Source organism: Scyliorhinus torazame, chromosome 5 (genome assembly GCF_047496885.1).
Source record: "Scyliorhinus torazame isolate Kashiwa2021f chromosome 5, sScyTor2.1, whole genome shotgun sequence".
NCBI lineage: Eukaryota > Metazoa > Chordata > Chondrichthyes > Carcharhiniformes > Scyliorhinidae > Scyliorhinus > Scyliorhinus torazame.
The window spans coordinates 76,366,939-76,388,143 of NC_092711.1; the positions used below are offsets into that span (position 1 = coordinate 76,366,939).

Genomic DNA, 21,205 nt, shown 5'->3' on the forward strand with positions numbered 1-21,205 from the left:
CGTGGCGTATGATTTTCGTTTAGGGGGTTTCCATAATGCGAGAAGTTCCGGGCTCATATCCCGGACAAGCCCTGCAAAGCGCTTGACTGGGGAGGTGATGGTGTAGTGGCATTGTCACTGGATGAGTAATCCTGAGACCCAGCACAATTCTCTGAATGCAGGTTGAAACCCCACCACGGCAGATGCTTCATCGTGGCTTGTATTTGAACTTGAATCCAATAAATCAGGGGCAGCATGGTAGCAGATGTTAGCACAGTTGCTTCACAGCTTCACTGTCCCAGGTTTGTTTCCCGCTTGGGTCACTGTCTGTGCGGAGTCTGCACATTCTCCTCGTGTCTGCGTGGGTTTACTCCGGGTGCTCTGGTTTTCCCCCAGTCCGAGGATGTGCAGGTTTGGTGGAGTGGCCATGCTAAATTGCTCTTAGTATCCAAAAGGATTAAGTGGGGTTACTGGGCTATGGGGAGAGGGTGGAGGTGTGGGCTTGAGAAGGGTGCTCTTTCCAAGGGCCAGTGCAGACTCGATTGCCGAATGGCCTGTTCTACACTGTAAATTATATGATTGTGGAAGTTGGATGTTAAACAGTTTAGTGAGAATTGGGTCATAGGAGCAAAGGGTAAGTCTCACAGAGAAGATGAGCGCTGAGAGAGCATGATGGGAGACAGCAGGAAAAGAGGAGAAAGATGTGAGTTCAGAATTTGGACAAGAAAGGTCTTCGAGGCAGTTTTACTGAGTGGTTTCGTGGAAGAGGAGCAGCAGAATCAGCTGATCGGATTGTTTCAATGGGTGGGGTTTGCCAGTCCTTCCTGCTGGCTGGATCTTCAAGTCCAACAGATCTCTCAGTCTGCTGTTCCGGTTCACTGGTTGTCTCATTGGGTTCGCTGTAGGTCCTTGGGGTCTGTGAAATAACTCCCGGAGCCTCATTTGCCTTCAACACGTTATCGATGAAGACGAACATCTTGCCAAGGTCATCAACACGGCTTGCCTCCAAACAACCCCGCAACCTCAAACAGACCATTGATTGCAGCAAATTACCCAGCATTCAGGAGAACAGCAATCATGACACCACACAACCCTGCCATGGCAACCTCTGCAAGACGTGCCAGATCATCAACATGGGTACCACCATTACATGTGAGAACATGTGTAATGGTGCGACTCGGCCAAGGTTATCTACTTCATACGCTGCAGCAAAGGATGTCCCGAGGCGTGGTACATTGGTGAGAGCATGCAGACGCTGCGACAACGGACGAACGGAGATCGCGCAACAATTGCCAGGCAGGAATGTTCCCTTCCAGTCGGGGAACACTTCAGCAGTCAAGGACATTCAACCTCTGATCTTCGGGTAAGCGTTCGGCCTTCAGGACGCGCGACAACGCAGAATGGCAAAGCAGAAACTGATAGCCAGGTTCCGCACATGAGTATGGCCTCAACTGGGACCCTGGATTCATGTTACATTACATGTGCTTGCGAAATTCGACCAACTGTCCTGGCTTGAGACAATTCACACCTCTTAACCTGTGATTATCCCTGTCTCCAGCCGCACCGTATGGACCTGTAAAGACTTAATTACCTGCAAAGACTCACATTCAAAGTACCATTTTGCATCATTGAATTTTTCTACATACATGTTTGTGGAACCCACATCTTCATTCACCTGAGGATGGAGCTGCATCCATCGAGTGATGCTGCCAGTTTTGAACCAGGCATCTTTTGCGCATTAGGTGAATGTGATAACCTCCATGCTACAGAAACAGCTGGAAACACAGTACCAATGGACCTGTGCAACGTTCAACTGCACAGTCTTGTTGCAGCTTTCAATGGTTCGGCTGGGAGGCCAGGTTACTTTCTCCATGAAGCCAGCTGTTCCTTTAAAACAGATGTCTCAACTTGTAAGACCATAAGATATAGAACTTATATTGAACTTTAGCATTTGTTCAGGAAATATCTAAAGGAATAATGCTCTCTGTTCAATCATTAATGCATCATTCTTATCTTCCTACAGAAGATTTCCACCAATTTTACTCAATATTTGTTTCATTATTCAATATTGAACATCAGTATATTTACTTAAGAACGTAAGAACATACGAACTAGAAGCAGGAGTAGGCCATCTGGCCCCTCGAGCCTGCTCCACCATTCAATGAGATCATGGCTGATCTTTTGTGGACTCAGCTCCACTTTCCGGCCCGAACACCATAACCCTTAATCCCTTTATTCTTCAATAAACTATCTATCTTTATCTTAAAAACATTTAATGAAGGAGCCTCTACTGCTTCATTGGGCAAGGAATTCCATAGAGTCACAACCCTTTGGGTGAAGAAGTTCCTCCTAAACTTAGTCCTAAATCTACTTCCCCTTATTTTGAGGCTATGCCCCCTAGTTCTGCTTTCACCCGCCAGTGGAAACAACCTGCCTGCATCTATCCTATCTATTCCCTTCATAATCTTATATGTTTCTCTAAGATCCCCCCCCCCCTCATCCTTCTAAATTCCGAGTACAGTCCCAGTCTACTCAACCTCTCCTCGTAATCCAACCCCTTCAGCTCTGGGATTAACCTAGTGAATCTCCTCTGCACACCCTCCAGTGCTAGTACGTCCTTTCTCAAGTAAGGAGACCAAAACTGAACACAATACTCCAGGTGTGGCCTCACTAACACCTTATACAATTGCAGCAGAACCTCCCTAGTCTTAAACCCCATCCCTCTAGCAATGAAGGACAAATTTTGCCTTCTTAATCACCTGTTGCACCTGTAAACCAACTTTTTGCGACTCATGCACTAGCACACCCAGGTCTCTCTGCACAGCAGCATGTTTTAATATTTTATCATTTAAATAAAAATCCCTTTTGCTGTTATTCGTACCAAAATGGATAACCTCACATTTGTCAACATTGTATTCCATCTGCCAGACCCTAGCCCATTCACTTAGCCTATCCAAATCCCTCTGCAGACTTTCAGTATCCTCTGCACTTTTTGCTTTACCACTTATCTTAGTGTCGTCTGCAAACTTGGACACATTGCCCTTGGTCCCCAAGTCCAAATCATCTATGTAAATTGTGAACAGTTGTGGGCCCAACACTGACCCCTGAGGGACACCACTAGCTACTGATTGCCAACCAGAGAAACACCCATTAATCCCCACTTTTTGCGTTCTATTAATTAACCAATCCTCTATCCATGCTACTACTTTCCCCTTAATGCCATGCATCTTTATCTTATGCAGCAACCTTTTGTGTGGCACCTTGTCAAAGGCTTTCTGGAAATCCAGATATACCACATCCATTGGCTCCCCATTATCTACCGCACTGTTAATGTCCTCAAAAAATTCCACTAAATTAGTTAGGCACGACCTGCCCTTTATGAACCCATGCTGCGTCTGCCCAATGGGACAGTTTCCATCCAGATGCCTTGCTATTTCTTCCTTGATGATAGATTCCAGCATCTTCCCCACTACCGAAGTTAAGCTCACTGGCCTATAATTACCCGCTTACTGCCTACCTCCTTTTTTAAACAGTGGTGTCACGTTTGCTAATTTCCAATCCGCCGGGACCACCCCAGAGTCTAGTGAATTTTGGTACATTATCACGAGTGCATTTGCAATTTCCCTAGCCATCTCTTTTAGCACTCTGGGATGCATTCCATCAGGTCCAGGAGACTTGTCTACCTTTAGCCCCATTAGCTTGCCCATCACCACCTCCTTGGTGATAACAATCCTCTCAAGGTCCTCACCTGTCATAGACTCATTAACATCAGTCACTGGCATGTTATTTGTGTCTTCCACTGTGAAGACCGACCCAAAAAACCTGTTCAGTTCCTCAGCCATTTCCTCATCTCCCATTATTAAATCTCCCTTCTCATCCTCTAAAGGACCAATATTTACCTTAGCCACTCTTTTTTGTTTTATATATTTGTAGAAACTTTTACTATCTGTTTACTATTTGTTATATGACTTCATTTTGAATTGAATAGATCTCGAGTCTTCATCCTAAATAACTCTGAAATATACACCATTGAATTGCAAACATGACTGACCAAGAAAAGAAAGTGTTTCACTGGGTAACAGAAATTCCATGAATCTTTGTTCAGTTTGACCAGTCAGCTTTTAAACAAAGTCAAATATAGTTAAATGGAAGTGAATTGAGAATTATGTGTTGCTTATATTTGACCCCTGTGTTTTGGTGTGAAACATTCTGCAGCCTAAATACCGTTCATGTATAAGAGAGGAGGGGTGACAGCAAATCCGCACTGATCCTGGATTTCCTCATCTCCTTGCGTGGCTTTTCCTGTTTCTCCATCATTAAGGCCGAATCTTTCAAAAATGTGGTTCAGTTAAATCTCTAACATTTCCTCTAATTCAGTTACAGTATCGTTTGTGTCTGTCTATATAAGCTGTCTAGCTACGTTTCGGAGGGTGATTAAAATCTTAATCTACGTCTACAAAGCCATTAAATTCTTTTGTGAACTGAGCAAACTGCCAAGATCCGCACTTTGTTTTTTCATGTATGGAACAATCTGTCTGGACTGTTCGCAGAACAATACTTTTTACTGTACCTCGGGACACGTGACAATAAATCAAATCCAATCAAAGAGACAGTTTCTTACTCGTCTTCAAATTGAAAAGAGTCTTCGTAAAAATTATTCATTCATGGGAGGTGGGCGTCACTGGCTGGGCCAGCATTTATTGCTCATTCCAATTGCCCTTGAACTGTGTGTCTTGTGAGACTATTTCAGAGGGCACTTACAAATCAACTACAACATTGCTGTGGATCTGGAGTCACATGTAGGCCAGGCCATGTAAGGAGAGCAGATTTCTTGAAGGACATTAGTGACCCAGACGGGTTTTTACAACAATCAAGAGTGTTATCATCAGACATTTAATTCGAGACTTTTATTCAATTTCAGCATCTGTCAAAGGCAGATTCGATCCCAGGTCCCCAGAGCATTAACCTGGGTCTCTGGATTAGTCGCCCAGTAACAATACCATTACTCCAATGCCTAGCCCACATATTTTTGGCAGAATATGGTGTCTCGTGTTGTGTTCTGTGATCTTGTCTTGCAATGATTCTACAGAACTGCTGGTGAATTAACCAGAACAATGATTTATTAATGTACACGTGGTAAGGATGCTAAGTTATCACAGAATTACATTAAACACTCTTGGAACTACCCTTATGTGCGACTGGCCTCCTGTATGCCTGACAACCTTCTGCTGGTAGCAGAATGTCACCTGACTGATGCCTGACGCCAACTACTGGTGGGAGGTCACACTGCTGAGTACATGTAATATATACAGGCTTATCACCACATCTCGTAACTTCTCGGAATTATCGAGAAATTAATTTTTTCAAACAAATTCTGATCGCTCTGCAGTTTCTGGAAACATTTTGGTTGATCGTGTTATTTTTAAAAATAAAGATCTAGTCTTTGCAATATAATTACCTAATACACCAATTCACTAATCATAATCAATGTTCACTGCTGAATAAACTTCAATTTAATTATTGTTTTTTGCAATGAAATCAATACATAGTTAATATAGAAAAGGTACAGAAGGTGAAATGGCTGCAGAAAGGCACATGTTAGAGGTATAAAAGGGCTTCCTTGACCTTATTACTAAGGCCAGTGAATACACTTTGAAAATAACAATTTACGGGCAGCAAGGTGGCGCAACGGTTAGCACTGCTGCCTCACGCGCCGAGGTCCTGGGTTCGATCCCCACTCTGGGTCACTGCCGTGTGGAGTTTGCATTCTTCCAGTGGTTTTGTTGGCCTCATCCCCACAACCCAAAGATGTGCATGTGTGGATTGGTCACGCTAAATTGTTCCTTAATTGGGAAAGCTTAATTGGGTACTCTAAATGGTTTATTTATTTTATAATGAAAATAACAATTTTAAAACCAAATGTGATTACACATGCGTACTTACAGCTTCCTACATTACAACAGTGAATATGTTTCAAAAGTACTCCATTGGCTTTAAAATACTTTAGAAGGTCCAGTGGCAGTGAGAGGTTTTATAGAAATGTACATTTGTTCTAATTGTCTGCAAACTAAGATATATTACACTCGGTGTCCTAACCAATTTATTGATAAAGGTTGAGTCTTAATGTTGTGCAATAACCACGTCACTGACACCATTTTGAATACTCTGTGAAATTCCAGACACACCACATGTACAATTATTTGTTGTAAAACACAGCGAGTTGTTGTGATTTGGAATGCACTGTCCATAAATGGTGCCAGAATCTCATTGGACTGTAACTTCCAAAAGGGAATTTGTTACATTCTGAAAAAGAAAACAAAATAGTTGAACTCTGGGATTAAATGGGTCGCTGTACAAAGAGCTGGCACGGGGAAAATGGGCCAAATAGACTCCCCTGTGCTCCAGCAGCCTTGTGTACATGTAAAGCGAGTGGTAACAACCTGGAACCTACTGCCTATGAGGGTAGGAGATGCAGAGATGACGGAGGGATTGCAATAGGAAATTGGACAGGCGCTGAGAGAAATAAACCCACAGGGATTAGGGGATAGAACGGGGCAATGGACAGACTGGCTTCCTCCACAGGGAGCCGACACGGTCCCAAAGGGCTGAATGGCCCCATTCCCCACCCTCCAGATGCTGTGATCTCAGGAGAGAAATTCAGCTGCTCCAGTTTCCAACTAACTGGAGTCCCTCATCCCTGGTGCCATTCTTGTAAATGTCCTCTACACCGTCTCTAAGAACTTCACATCTTTCCTAAAGTGTGGAGCCCATTTATAGGGTTCCATTCCAGAGGGAGAGAATTGAAAAGTACGGAGGAAATGTTCAACTTGTTTAAAACGATGGTTCGCATACACTGGGAGCTCTGTCAACATTAATGATCTCCATTTCGAAAAAGGAAGTAGAGGCACTGGATAAGGTGCAACGAAGATTCATGATATACATGAGTCCCTCAACTCATAAGAGCATTTAACACTAAGGAAAGGCAGGGACTGCTTTTTTCTGGAAAAGAGCAGACTGATGGGTGACCTGATGGAAGTCTTTCAGATTATGAAGGAATTCAATAATCCAATAGGAATTTCAATAGAAACCTCTTTACCCAGAGAGTGGTGAGAATGTGGAACGCACGACCACAGCGAGTGGTTGAGGTGAACAGCATGAATCCACTGAACGTAAAGCTAGACACATACACGAGGGAGAAAGGAATAGAAGGAGATGCTGATTGGGGGTGGGGGGTGGGGAGATATGGAGGAGTGGGTGGAGGATCATGTGGAGCATAAATACTGACCCAGACCATGGCTAACCTGAGCCGGTATGGGAATTTAACCTGCGCTGTTGTGTTACTGAGCACAAACCAGCCACCCAGCCAACTGAGCTAACCGATCCGTATGTAAATCTTTAATAATTCCTTAAACATTAGTGATTGCCTGTCTCCCGCCACACTATTTAATGTAGTTTCCCAGTGCACTTCAGACAACTTGCCCCTCGTACCCTAATAATTTGTGGGCAGCACGGTAGCATAGTGGTTAGCACAATTGCTCCACAGCTCCAGGATCGATTCGTGGCTTGGGTCACTGTGTGTGCAGAGTCTGCACGTTCTCCCCGTGTGTGTGTGGGTTTTCCTCCGGGTGCTCCGGTTTCCTCCCACAGTCCAAAGATGTGCAGGTTAGGTGGATTAAGGGCCATGTTAAATTGCCCTTAGTGTCCAAAACTGCCCTTAGTGTTGAGTGGGGTTACTGGGTTATGGGGATAGGGTGGGTCTGTGGGCTTGGGTAGAATGCTCTTTCAAAAGAGCCAGTACAGACTTGATGGACCAAATGGCCTCCTTCTGCACTGTAAATTCTATGATAATTCCATGAATTTTCATCTGTGAGAAGCACCAAGATAAATGAAACAAAAGAACCATGTAACCACCACAGCCCATCTTCATGGCAATGTGGCATGATTTTGGGGGTTTCCAAACAGAAATGGTAATGAAACATCTTCTAAACTCCAAACACCCTTTCACTCTTTGATCCTTGTGAAATGTGAAACCAGATATTCGCAAGAAGGCTTAGCGAGAATCAGACCATTGGAGACGAAGCCGTGAGACTGGCCAATCCAGCAGAAAGAAACCCTCTGACCAACCCCATTGACCAACAGAATGAACAAAATGCAGTCCTGGATGTAATTGAGAACAGAAACAATAACAGCAGAATCCAATCCCTGTAATCAGTTGTGAACTTGTTGGTGTCTCAGGAAGTGTGATGAATTACAAACTCCCTTCGCACATTGAGAGCAGGTGAACAGCCTCGCACCAGTATGAACTCCCTGGTGTGACTGCAAATGGCATAACCAATTGAATCGCGCAAATAGAGGTAAACATCTGTGTGTTATGGGGCTGACACCCACGCAGACACTTGGAGAACGTGACTCCACACGGACAGTGACCTGGGGCCAGGATTGAACACTGGTCCCCAGCTCTGTGAGACCGCAGTGCTACCCACTGCGTCACCTAACAATATAGATGAGGGAACAGAATGGAATATCGCCAAATTTGCAGATGACACAAGTTGATTGGGAGGGTGAGCTGCGAGGAGGTTGCACAGATCCATCAGCGTAATTTGGACAAGTTGAGTGAGTGGGCAAACAAATGGCAGATACAGTATAATTTGGAGAAATGCGAGGTTATCCAGTTTGGTAGCAAAAAGGAGAAGGCAGACTTAGCTGAATGGTCATAAATTAGGAGAGGGCAATGTGCAACGAGACCTAGGTGTCCTCGTACACCAGTCGCTAAAGGTAAGCATGCAGCTACAGCAGGCGGTAAAGGAGGCAAATGATATGCTAACCTTCATTGTGAGCGGATCCGAGTACAGAAGCGGGGATATCCTACTGCAATTATACAGGGTCTTGGTGAGAATATGGTGTGCAGTTTTGGTCTCTGAACCTGAGGAAGGATGTTCTTGCTCAAGGGGGAGTGCAGCGCAGGTTTTCCAAGCTGATTCCTTGCATGGTGGGACTGACGTATGAGAGACTAAATCAGTTAGGATTGTATTCGCTGACGTTCAGAAGAATGGGGGATCTCATTGAAACCTATAATATTCTAACAGGACTTGACAGGGTAGATGCAGGAAAGATTTTCCTGATGGTGGGAGTGTACAGAACCAGAGGTCGCAGTCTGAGGATACGGGCTAGACCATTTAGGACAAAGATTTTTTTTAAAATTTAGAGTACCCAATTAATTTTTTCCAATTAAGGGGCAATTTAGCGTGGCCAATCCACCTAACCTGCACATCCTTTTGGGTTGTGGGGACGAAACCCATGCAAACACGGGAAGAATGTGCAAACTCCACACGGACAATGACCCAGAGCCGGAACCGAACCTGGGACCTCGGCGCCGTGAGGCAACAGGGATAGCCCACTGAGCCACCGTGCTGCAGCAATTGAGGACAGAGATTTGGAGAAATTTCTTCACCCAGAGAGTGGTGAGCCTGCGGAATTTGTTACCACAGGAAATAGTTGAGGCCAATACATTGTATGTTTTCAAGAAGCAGTTAGATATAGCACTGAGAGCGAAGGGGATCAAAGGATATGGAGAGGAAAGCGGGATTGGGCTATTGAGTTGGATGATAAGCCATGATCATAACGAATGGCAGAGCAGGCGCGAAGGGCAAAATTTCTATGGAATCCCTTCCCACACTAAGATCAGGTGACTGGCCTCTCCCCGGTGTGTATTCGCTGGTGTGTCTGCAGGTTGGATAACTGTGTGAATCCATTCCCACAGAGGGAGCAGGTGAATGGCTTCTCCCCAGGGTGAACTCGCTGGTGTTTCCGCAGGATGGATAAATCACTGAATCTCTCCCCACTCAGAGCAGCTGAATGACGTTTCCTCAGTGTACTCGCTGATGGTTCCGCAGGCTGGATAGCCAAGTGAATCCCTTCCCACACTGAGAGCAGGTGAACGGCCTTTCCCCAGTGTGAACTCGCTGATGGCTCCGCAGGTTGGATAACCAAGTGAATCCCTTCCCACACTGAGAGCAGGTGAATGGCTTTTCCCCAGTGTGCACTCGCTGGTGTGTCTGCAGACTGGATAACCGAGTGAATCCATTCCCACAGACGGAGCAGGTGAATTGCCTCTCCCCAGTGTGAATTTGCTGGTGTGTCTGCAGGCTGGATAACTGTGTGAATCCATTCCCACAAACGGAGCAGGTGAATTGCCTCTCCCCAGTGTGAACTCGCTGATGTCTCCGTAGGGTAGATGAATCAACAAATCCCTTCCCACACTGGGAGCAGGTGAATGGTCTCTCCCCAGTGTGAACTCGCTGATGTTTCTGCAGGGTAGATAAATCAATAAATCCCTTCCCACATTGAGGGCAGGTGAATGGTCTCTCCCCAGTGTGAACTCGCTCGTGTTTCCGCAGGGTGGATAAATCAATAAACCCCTTTCCACACTGAGAGCAGGTGAACGGCCTCTCCCCAGTGTGATTGCGTCGATGAATCTCCAGCTCAGATGGGACTCTGAATCCCTTCCCACAGTCCCCACATTTCCATGGTTTCTCCATGTTTTGGGTCTCCTCGTGTCTCTCCAGATTGGACAATCAGTGGAAGCCTTGTCGACACACAGAACATGTGCACTGTCTCTCCTCACTGTGAATGGTGTGATGATTTTACAGGTTGTGTATCTGGTTGAAGCTCTTTCCACAGTCAGTTCACTGGAACACTCTCACTCGGGCGTGTGTTGTGTGGGTCTCGGTGCTTTTCCTGTCACATTCACGTTTAAAATCTTTCGAAGCCAACAGATTGGACAAACATTTCTCCTTCTCGCCGATGATATTCAGAGCCCAATGATATTCAGATCAGAAGGAATCGAGTGAGTTTGTCACATCGAGACGTGATGTTTGAGATTTCTGTCTGTAATTCCTCCTCTTCCAATATCCTTCAAAAAAATTTTACAAAAGTCATCATTGTTAGTACAGGATAGAAATTCACCGTAACTTCACTGCAATGTAAGCCTACTTGTGACAATCAAGATTATTATTATTAAAATTCAGAACAGACAATTCTAGTTCCTATGGAACATCATTTTCTCTCGTTCTCCAAAATCTCCATCCCACACAATCTCCCTCCATTCTCACTCTGCTGAATCTAATATTCACCCTCCCAATTCTCCTGAAGGTGCTGATTCATGTTGATTGACAGATCCAAGCTCAGTTCACTGCTTCCTGACTGGGACACAGAGATTAAAATAGGAGCAAGAGTAGGCCAATTGGCTCACCGAGGCTGCTCAACCATTCAATGAGATCCTTGGCCGATCTACCTCAGCACCATTTTCCCCACACAATCCCCATATCCCTCGATATCTTCAATATCTAGAAGCCTATCAATATTTGTCTTGAACATACCTGATGACTGAGGCTCCACATTCCTCTGGGGTACAGAATTCCAAAGCTTCACCACATCCTCGAGTGAAGAGATCCCCCCTCATCTCAGCTTTCTCTCTATTTCCTACTTGTTCGCCATAACCCTGAACTCCATTATCAATCAAATATCTGTCAACCTTGTGCTTCAATACATTCAATGACCCCCAGATACAACTGGTCCCTGTGGAAGAGAAATCCAAAGACTAACAACCATCTGAGGGAAGAGATGACTGGAAATCTATAACGTAGCTACAGTCTGATATTACAAGACAAGAAATAATAATATATTTACTTTATTACAAAACGGTAAATAATATATCTAATCTGTACAATGTAACAACACTAGCCATATCTATGTCCATTATTAATTGAATTGCCCTGAAATGTCAGCCATCTCCTGGGGAACCCACCCCATTAATTGTGAACATTAGGAAAGAGACAATTTTTCGGAAATAAATTTTGAGTAACCAATTAATTTTTTCCAATTAAGGTGCAATTTAGCGTGGCCAATCCACCTACCCTGCACACCTTTGTGTTGTGGAGGTGTTACGCACGCAGACACGGGGAGAATGTCCACACGGACATTGACCGGGCCGGGATCGAACACGGGTCCTTGGCACCGTGAGGCAGCTAACCATGGTGCGACCAGAGACCATTCTTTTAGGGAAGGAAGGAAACCCTGGCAGGTGGGCTGGAAGATTCACAAACACCCGCTGGAGGCCCCAAACCCCCCAGTAAGACCCATTGATTTTATCGTCAGTCTGCAGACAGGAGCTGGAGAACTGAACCCAGGCAGAGGAGAGGGAGGGAGAAAACTGGGAGTGGAGGAAAGAAATGGTGCAGATGGTGAGATGGGTTTGGATTTCAGCCCAGGGAGGATGGAGTATGTGTGGGATGGGGGATTTACAGCTTTGGGGGAACAAGAGGGAAAAATGTTCCAGAGAAACTAGAATTGTGTGTTCAGAATTTCTATCCTAGACTGTCGGTAATGGGGATTTTGTAAAATTTGTTTTTAAAATTTTGGCTTTTGTTTATTTATTTATTTATTTTAAAATGTTTTTATTCTCCATTTTCACATTTTCCTTCAAAGTTTACACCCCACCCACAGACAGTAAACGGTAACAAATACAAAATCAATCCCCTTAATAATAACAACGATCCCACACTCCCACCACCCCAAACAATGGCCCACCTGTCAATATATGCATCCATTAAAACAAACCCTCCCACGGTGGAAACAAAAAACAAAGGAGAAAAAGAAAAAGGAGTCCGGGACCGCCCATGGTCACCATTAACCCATAGAGTCCACTCCCCCCCATCCAACCTCTGAAAGAGTACCGTACATGATACCCAAGAGTTGTAAACACCTCCCCTCCCCCCTCTCCAACTCCTCCCATCCACTGCCTCCTGTAAAACTCCTCCCCCCAACCTCGGTTCCTTCCCCCCAACTTTCCACCCCGGCTAGACCACTCGGACCCTGTTCTGCCAGGCTCCGATGGCCGCAGCTCCTCCCCCGTTCACTGACCGGCTTAAACCGGCCAGCGTGGAGGCCCCCACCCGGGTCCCTTTCCCCCTTGCCCGGCCCGAGGAAAGCCCAGAAATCCCCTTTTAGCACACAAACCCCGCATACACACCCACTCCCCAAAGAACCTCATTTCGAGTGAAAGTCCCATCACTTCCCTTGTCCAAATATATACAACATTGGCTCCTTTAGCCCATACGCCCGCATGCAGTGAAACAAAAAAGAAGAAAATACAGTCGTAAGGTTACATTTGCACATGGCCATTTCTCAATTTCTCAGTTCTGCCAGTCCTTCTGCCTTCACAAATTCCTCCGCTGCCAAAATAAAAGTCCTTGAGTTTGTAAGTCACCCTCAGCTTTGCTGGATATACAATGCCGCACTGCACCTTGCTAATGTACAGTGCCCTCTTCACCCGGTTGAAGGCAGCCCGCCTCCTCGTCAGCTCCACCGTAAAGTCCTGGTATACAAGTATATCAGCTCCAGCTCACTGCACCACCCGCTTCTGCCTGGTCCAGCACAGGACCTTCTCCTTCACACTGTACCTACAGAAGCACAGAGTCACTGCCCTTGGCGGCTCACTCGCCTTTGGTACAGGACTCCACGACTGATGAGCCTGATCCAGTTCATATTGGGAGGGTCCTCCCCCTCCCCCAATAGTTTCGCCAGCATCGTGGCAAAATACTCAGTCGGCCTCGGTCCTTCAACTCATTCGGGCAGCCCCACGATCCTCAAATTCTGTCGCCTGGATCTACATAGAACATAGAATACAGCGCAGTACAGGCCCTTCGGCCCACGATGTTGCACCGAAACAAAAGCCATCTAACCTACACTATACCATTATCATCCATATGTTTATCCAATAAACTTTTAAATGCCCTCAATGTTGGCGAGTTCACTACTGTAGCAGGTAGGGCATTCCACGGCCTCACTACTCTTTGCGTAAAGAACCTACCCCTGACCTCTGTCCTATATCTATACCCCTCAGTTTAAGGCTATGTCCCCTCGTGCTAGCCATTTCCATCCGCGGGAGAAGGCTCTCACTGTCCACCCTATCTAACCCTCTGATCATTTTGTATGCCTCCATTAAGTCTCCTCTTAACCTTCTTCTCTCTAACGAAAACAACCTCAAGTCCATCAGCCTTTCCTCATAAGATTTTCCCTCCATACCAGGCAACATCCTGGTAAATCTCCTCTGCACCCGTTCCAAAGCCTCCACGTCCTTCCTATAATGCGGTGACCAGAACTGTACGCAATACTCCAAATGCGGCCGTACCAGAGTTCTGTACAGCTGCAACATGACCTCCTGACTCCGGAACTCAATCCCTCTACCAATAAAGGCCAACACTCCATAGGCCTTCTTCACCACCCTATCAACCTGGGTGGCAACTTTCAGGGATCTATGTACATGGACACCTAGATCCCTCTGCTCATCCACACTTTCAAGAACTTTTCCATTAGCCAAATATTCCACATTCCTGTTTTTCCTTCCAAAGTGAATCACCTCACACTTCTCTACATTAAACTCCATTTGCCACCTCTCAGCCCAGCACTGCAGCTTATCTATATCCCTCTGTAACCTGCTACTTCCTTCCACACTATCGACAACACCACCGACTTTAGTATCGTCTGCAAATTTACTCACCCACCCTTCTGCGCCTTCCTCTAGGTCATTGATAAAAATGACAAACAGCAACGGCCCCAGAACAGATCCTTGTGGTACTCCACTTGTGACAGAACTCCATTCTGAACATTTCCCATCAACCACCACCCTCTGTCTTCTTTCAGCTAGCCAATTTCTGATCCACATCTCTAAATCACCCTCAATCCCCAGCCTCCGTATTTTCTGCAATAGCCTACCATGGGGAACCTTATCAAACGCTTTGCAGAAATCCATATACACCACATCAACTGCTCTACCCTTGTCTACCTGTTCAGTCACCTTCTCAAAGAACTCGATAAGGTTTGTGAGGCATGACCTACCCTTCACAAAGCCATGCTGACTATCCCTGATCATATTATTCCTATCTAGATGATTATAAATCTTGTCTCTTATAATCCCCTCCAAGACTTTACCCACTACAGACGTGAGGCTCACCGGTCTATAGTTGCCGGGGTTGTCTCTGCTCCCCTTTTTGAACAAAGGGACCACATTTGCTATCCTCCAGTCCTCTGGCACTATTCCTGTATCCAATGATGACATAAAAATCAAAGCCAATGGTCCAGCAATCTCTTCCCTGGCCTCCCAGAGAATCCTAGGATAAATCCCATCAGGTCCCGGGGACTTATCTATTTTCAGCCTGTCCAGAATTGCCAACACCTCTTCCCTACATACCTCAATGCCATCTAATCTATTTACCTGGAGCTCAGCATTCTCCTCCACAACATTATCTTTTTCCTGAGTGAATACTGACGAAAAATATTCATTTAGTATCTCGCCTATCTCTTCAGACTCTACACACAACTTCCCATCCCTGTCCTTGACTGGTCCTACTCTGTCCCTAGTCATTCGCTTATTCCTGACATACCTATAGAAAGCTTTTGGGTTTTCCTTGATCCTTCCTGCCAAATACTTCTCATGTCCCCTCCTTGCTCGTCTTAGCTCTCTCTTTAGATCCTTCCTCGCTACCTTGTAACTATCCATCGCCCCAACTGAAACTTCACACCTCATCTTCACATAGGCCTCCTTCTTCCTCTTAACAAGAGATTCCACTTCTTTGGTAAACCACGGTTCCCTCGCTCGGCACCTTCCTCCCTGCCTGACCGGTACATACTTATCAAGAACACGCAGTAGCTGATCCTTGAACAAGCTCCACTTATCCAGTGTGTCCAACACTTGCAGCCTACTTCTCCACCTTATCCCCCCCAAGTCACGTCTAATGGCATCATAATTTCCCTTCCCCCAGCTATAACTCTTGCCCTGCGGTGTATACTTATCCCTTTCCATCCTTAACGTAAACGTCACCGAATTGTGGTCACTGTCCCCAAAGTGCTCACCTACCTCCAAATCCAACACCTGGCCTGGTTCATTACCCAAAACCAAATCCAATGTGGCCTCGCCTCTTGTTGGCCTGTCAACAAACTGTGTCAGGAAACCCTCCTGCACACACTGTACAAAAAACGACCCATCTAATGTACTCGAACTATATCTTTTCCAGTCAATATTTGGAAAGTTAAAGTCTCGCATAATAACTACCCAATTACTTTCGCTCTTATCCAGGATCATCCTCGCCATCCTTTCCTCTACATCCCTAGAACTATTTGGAGGCCTATAGAAAACTCCCAACAGGGTGACCTCTCCTTTCCTGTTTCTAACCTCAGCCCATACTACCTCGGAAGATGAGTCCCCATCTAGCATCCTCTCCGCCACCGTAATACTGCTCTTGACTAGCAGCGCCACACCTCCCCCTCTTTTGCCTCCTTCTCTGAGCTTACTAAAACACCTAAACCCCGGAACCTGCAACATCCATTCCTGTCCCTGCTCTATCCATGTCTCCGAAATGGCCACAACATCGAAGTCCCAGGTACCAACCCATGCTGCCAGTTCCCCTACCTTATTTCGTATACTCCTGGCATTGAAGTAGACACACTTCAAACCACCTACCTGAACACTGGCCCCCTCCTGCGACGTCAAATCTGAGCTCCTGACCTCTATACTCTCATTCTCCCTTACCCTAAAACTACAATCCAGGTTCCCATGCCCCTGCTGCATTAGTTTAAACCCCCCCAAAGAGCACTAACAAATCTCCCCCCCAGGATATTTGTACCCCGCAGGTTCAGATGTAGACCATCCTGTCTGTAGAGGTCCCACCTTCCCCAGAAAGAGCCCCAGTTATCCAGAAATCTGAATCCCTCCCGCCTGCACCATCCCTGTAGCAACGTGTTTAATTGCTCTCTCTCCCTATTCCTCATCTCACTATCACGTGGCACGGGCAACAACCCAGAGATAACAACTCTGTTTGTTCTAGTTCTGAGCTTCCATCCTAGCTCCCTGAAAGCCTGCCTGACATCCTTATCCCCTTTCCTACCTATGTCGTTAGTGCCAATGTGGACCACGACTTGGGGCTGCTCCCCCTCCCCCTTAAGGACCCGGAAAACACGATCCGAGACATCACGTACCCTTGCACCTGGGAGGCAACATACCAAACGTGAGTCTCTCACGCTCCCACAAAATCTCCTATCTGTGCCCCTGACTATAGAGTCCCCAATTACTAATGCTCTGCTCCTCTCCCCCCTTCCCTTCTGAGCAACAGGGACAGACTCTGTGCCAGAGGCCCGCTGTTTTTTCCCCGTCCCTCTTACAGTTACCCATCTATCTCCAATCTTTGGTGTAACTAATTCCCTGAAGCTGCTATCTATGACTCCCTCTGCCTCCCGAATGATCCGAAGTTCTTCCAACTCCAGCTCCAGTTCCCTAACTCAGTCTTGGAGGAGCTGGAGATGGCAGCACTTCCTGCAGGTAAAATCAGCAGGGACACTAACGGCATCCCTCACCTCAAACATCCTGCAGGAGGAACATTGCACTCCCTTCCCTGCCATTCCTCTAACTTTCTACCAAGATCTGGCTAACAACTAAATTAATTTTTTTTTATATATAAAAAAAATAAAATGATTAATAACAATAATAAAATATGGTACTTACCTCACACCAAAGGGTTTTATTGTTACGTTAGAGGAGGAGGGCGGGTGGGAGACACTACACGTGTAGTGTCTCGGGTTTCCTCTCCACCAGAATTTATTGGTGAGGATCTTCCCAGAAGTCCGCAGGTCGACTTCCTGTTCCCACCTTAAACACTAGAATTTAAAAAAAAATTTAAAGGAGAAACTTACCTCCCAGAAATCACTTCCGCACTGCCCCCGCTGAAATGGACTAGCCTGCTCCGCTCCTGCTGAAATCTACTTGGCCTGCAAGGTAAGTAAGTTGTTAATCTGTACTCACCTCACCACAGACAGCGACCTTTTAAATGGTCCCCTCTGCCTCGCAGCCCCCGCGCTTTTTCAAAATTCCCGCGCTGATTCTAAGGTCCCAGCTCTCACTCCCGAACTCAAGAGCTGACCTTCAAGGTAAGCAAGTTAATCTGTATCTGTTTTCCAGGTCTTCCATTTTTCCTCGCAGATCCTTGTTAATCTCCATCACCTTCCGCATCTCCTTCCCCATCGAGCTAAGTTCATCATCGTGCTGCAATAATGTCTCCTCCACTTCCTTCAGCGCCTCACCCTGCTCCCGCACCTCCGCCACTGCGCTCGCCACCACCGTCCTCACCGGGGTAATCGCCTCCTCCACCAGCACACTCAAAACCTCCCTCATCTCCTTCCTCATTGTCTCCATGTGTTGTGTAAACTGCCTTGCGAATTCCGCAGCCATCACATTAGTCATTTCTTCAGCTGTATACAATGCGGCCTCCCCTGGTGCTCCAGCATCCATTTTCCTTGGTGACCCCACAGTGACCTTTTTTACGGCCGTTTTTTAGCTCACCCTCGACATTTTCCTTCACTGTGCCTCCTCCCTGCTTTTGCCGCCTCCATGGCCCCTGGGACCGTGCTTAAAGTCCCGAAAATGCTGTTCCAGAATGGGAGCCCTCCAATGTGCGGCTGCCTCCTGCCCGCCATCACCGGAAGTCTGGCTTTTGTTTATTTTTGATTTTAAATTTTTTAAAATTACCCAATTGTTTTTCTCCTAATTGAGGCGTAATTTTAACGTGGCCAATTCACCGACTCTGCACATCTTTTTGGATTGTGGGGGTGAATCCCACACAGACACGGGATTCCACCAGAATCCATACGGACAGTGACCCAGGGCCGGGATATAACCCGGGTCATCGGCTAACAACTGAGCCACCCTGCCTGTCCCCAGTGATTTCTTTTATAAACTTCTCTATCAGGATATTACAAGGGGAGAATTTACAAATGGAAACTCCAATCAAACTTCACATCAAGATTTAACAGAGTCACCTCATTCATCAGGACCTGAATATCATTAGCCTGTGAATGTGGAAGAAGAAATGTTTGTCTGTTCCGTCTGAAGGAAAAGATTTTCTTTTTAAAAAATAAATTGAGAGTACCCAATTATTTTTTTTCCAATTAAGGGGCCATTTTAGCGTGGCCAATCCACCTATCCTGAGCATCTTTGGGTTGTGGAGGAGACCCACGCACACACGGGAAGAATTGGCAAACTCCACACAGACAGTGACCCGGGGCCGGCATCGATACCAGATCCTCAGCGCCATAGGCAACAGTGCTAATCACTGCACCACCCTGCCACCCCTAGGGTTGTGAGTTTCTGATGTGTCTCCGTGTGACTGAACAGAGCCGCACATGGGGTCAGATAGCCATTGAGTTAGTGGGATCCATGGAGCAAAATTTGCTTGTTTCTTTACTTCTCTGTTGCTACTCTGATCAGCAATTAGATAAATGGGTCTGTGCAAACCGGGGTAATGGGAGGTCAAGTAACCAAGACAAAGGGTAATGCAGTTTGCTGGCCAGGTTGTCTCCATTCTGAGCAGTGTGGAATATCTCCCAATAATTGAAAATATTGCCCCCAACAAACATGGCGGCCGCACATGCGCTCTACTGCTCACTGTCTCGAGTAAAGATGGCGGTCGTTATTCTGAACCGATCACTGGACCCTCTCAGTCCCGCTCCGTGAAACAGGGAAACTAGGAAGTAGTTTTTCCGGGTATGGGCTTGCACGACATGTTTAAAAAAACTTTTTACACCCACCAGCCAGACCTATCGCTCCCGCGTTGCACAATATTCCTCTTATCCTTTGTTGACCCCAGATATAAAATCGCCATCGCCATTACCCGCACTGCGCATGCTTCAGTCGAAGTCCCACCCACCTTCACTCACTCCGATTGGTTGGAGGACCATCCACTCCCGCTCGGTCCTCTAACCCCGCCCCTCCTCCTATTGGGCCGGAGCTGCCGTCAATCACTCCCCGGGCATTGTGATGTGGGGCATGCGCAGTGAGACTCATGTCCAGGGACAGACGCTAGTTTGTCTCATCTTCAGGCGGGAAGGAGTCAGCGGTCGGGACAGTGGGTGGGAGGGGAGACTTCACAAACACCAGTGGAGGCCTCAACACTCCCAATAACAAACTAGCGGCACCGCCTCAACACCCAACACAACGGCAGCTGCCGCTTTCTCCCGGTGCCGGGCCCCAGTGGACAAATGTAACTTCAGGAAGGAAATGCAGCAATGGATTTGTTCAGGAGAAATTATCTTTAACTCACTTTACTGATCCTGGAGCAGGAACAGGGAATGTGGGGAATTTCTATCCTGCACTCACACTGACGGATTTTGAAAACTCCTTTTACAGTGGGTTTAAAGGGGAGGAATCACAGAGGGAAAAGTCAAACGAAACATCACTAACAGCAGATCCGATTCATCAGGACCTGGATATTATCGGCCTTTGAGTTTAAGCATTGAGTTGTTACCACTGTGCAAAAAAAATTCTTCCCCACATTCCCTTATATCTCTTCGCACAATCTCCAATCCATGTCCCATAAACCTTTTGTGGGAACAGCTTTTTGAAAATCTATCTCATCTAATCTATTAGAAACTTGTGTACACCTCAATCAAATCTCCCCACAATGTACTTCATCAGAAGAGAACAACCCTAGTTTCTCCAACCTAACATTGCAACTATAATCCCTCATTCCTGGAATCATTCTGGTAAACTCCTCTGCACCCTCTCCAGGACCCTCCCATCCTGCATACTGTGTGGTTAACACTGGTTTGCATAGATCCAGATGTTCTGTCTTCCTGTCCATGATGTCATCAAGCACCAACAACTGCGCAGTGACATCACCCCCATCGCTTCGGTACTTCCTCAACTGGGAGATTTTTCTCTGACTCCAGAGCTTCTGATATCTTTCCAGCTGCGGGCTCCAGCAGGAGAGTTTAAAATTGAAAACAGTGAAATTGTTCTTATGGTGAGCATTTTCGTCCATTCCTCTACAATTTAGAGTCTTTGGTGTTGTGCCCTGGTCTCTGTCAGAGGTTTCATGGTTCTGGGGCTGGTGTGACCTTTAACAAGAATCTGAATTCATGTACATCAATTGCTCAGATTCACCTCTGCCCTCCCTGATCAGCTCTCTGTCATTGTCTAACTCCACTATCTCTAATAACTCTGTCTCTAATAATGAGTGTATTTTAGCTGTGTTCAGTATTTTCCTGTTACTTTTCCCAACTGTGTCTAAGTTTGGTGTCCACCGCTGTCTGTCCCTTGACCATATGCTGCTGATTTACCAGCTTTATCCCCACTATCTTTCACAGTTAATAATTGTTTTCCCTGTGCTAATATCCATTT

General features: G+C 46.2%; 1 long non-coding RNA gene across 1 annotated transcript; it reads right to left on the reverse strand.

Annotated features, from left to right (window-relative positions):
• Window positions 1-5,077: 5,077 nt before the first annotated feature.
• On the reverse strand, window positions 5,078-19,703 carry LOC140421408 (uncharacterized). Its single transcript, XR_011946742.1, has 2 exons — window positions 19,615-19,703; window positions 5,078-10,891 (listed from the first exon to the last, which is right to left on the reverse strand). It is a non-coding gene; the product is annotated as an uncharacterized lncRNA (long non-coding RNA).
• Between the last annotated feature and the right edge of the window lie 1,502 nt (window positions 19,704-21,205).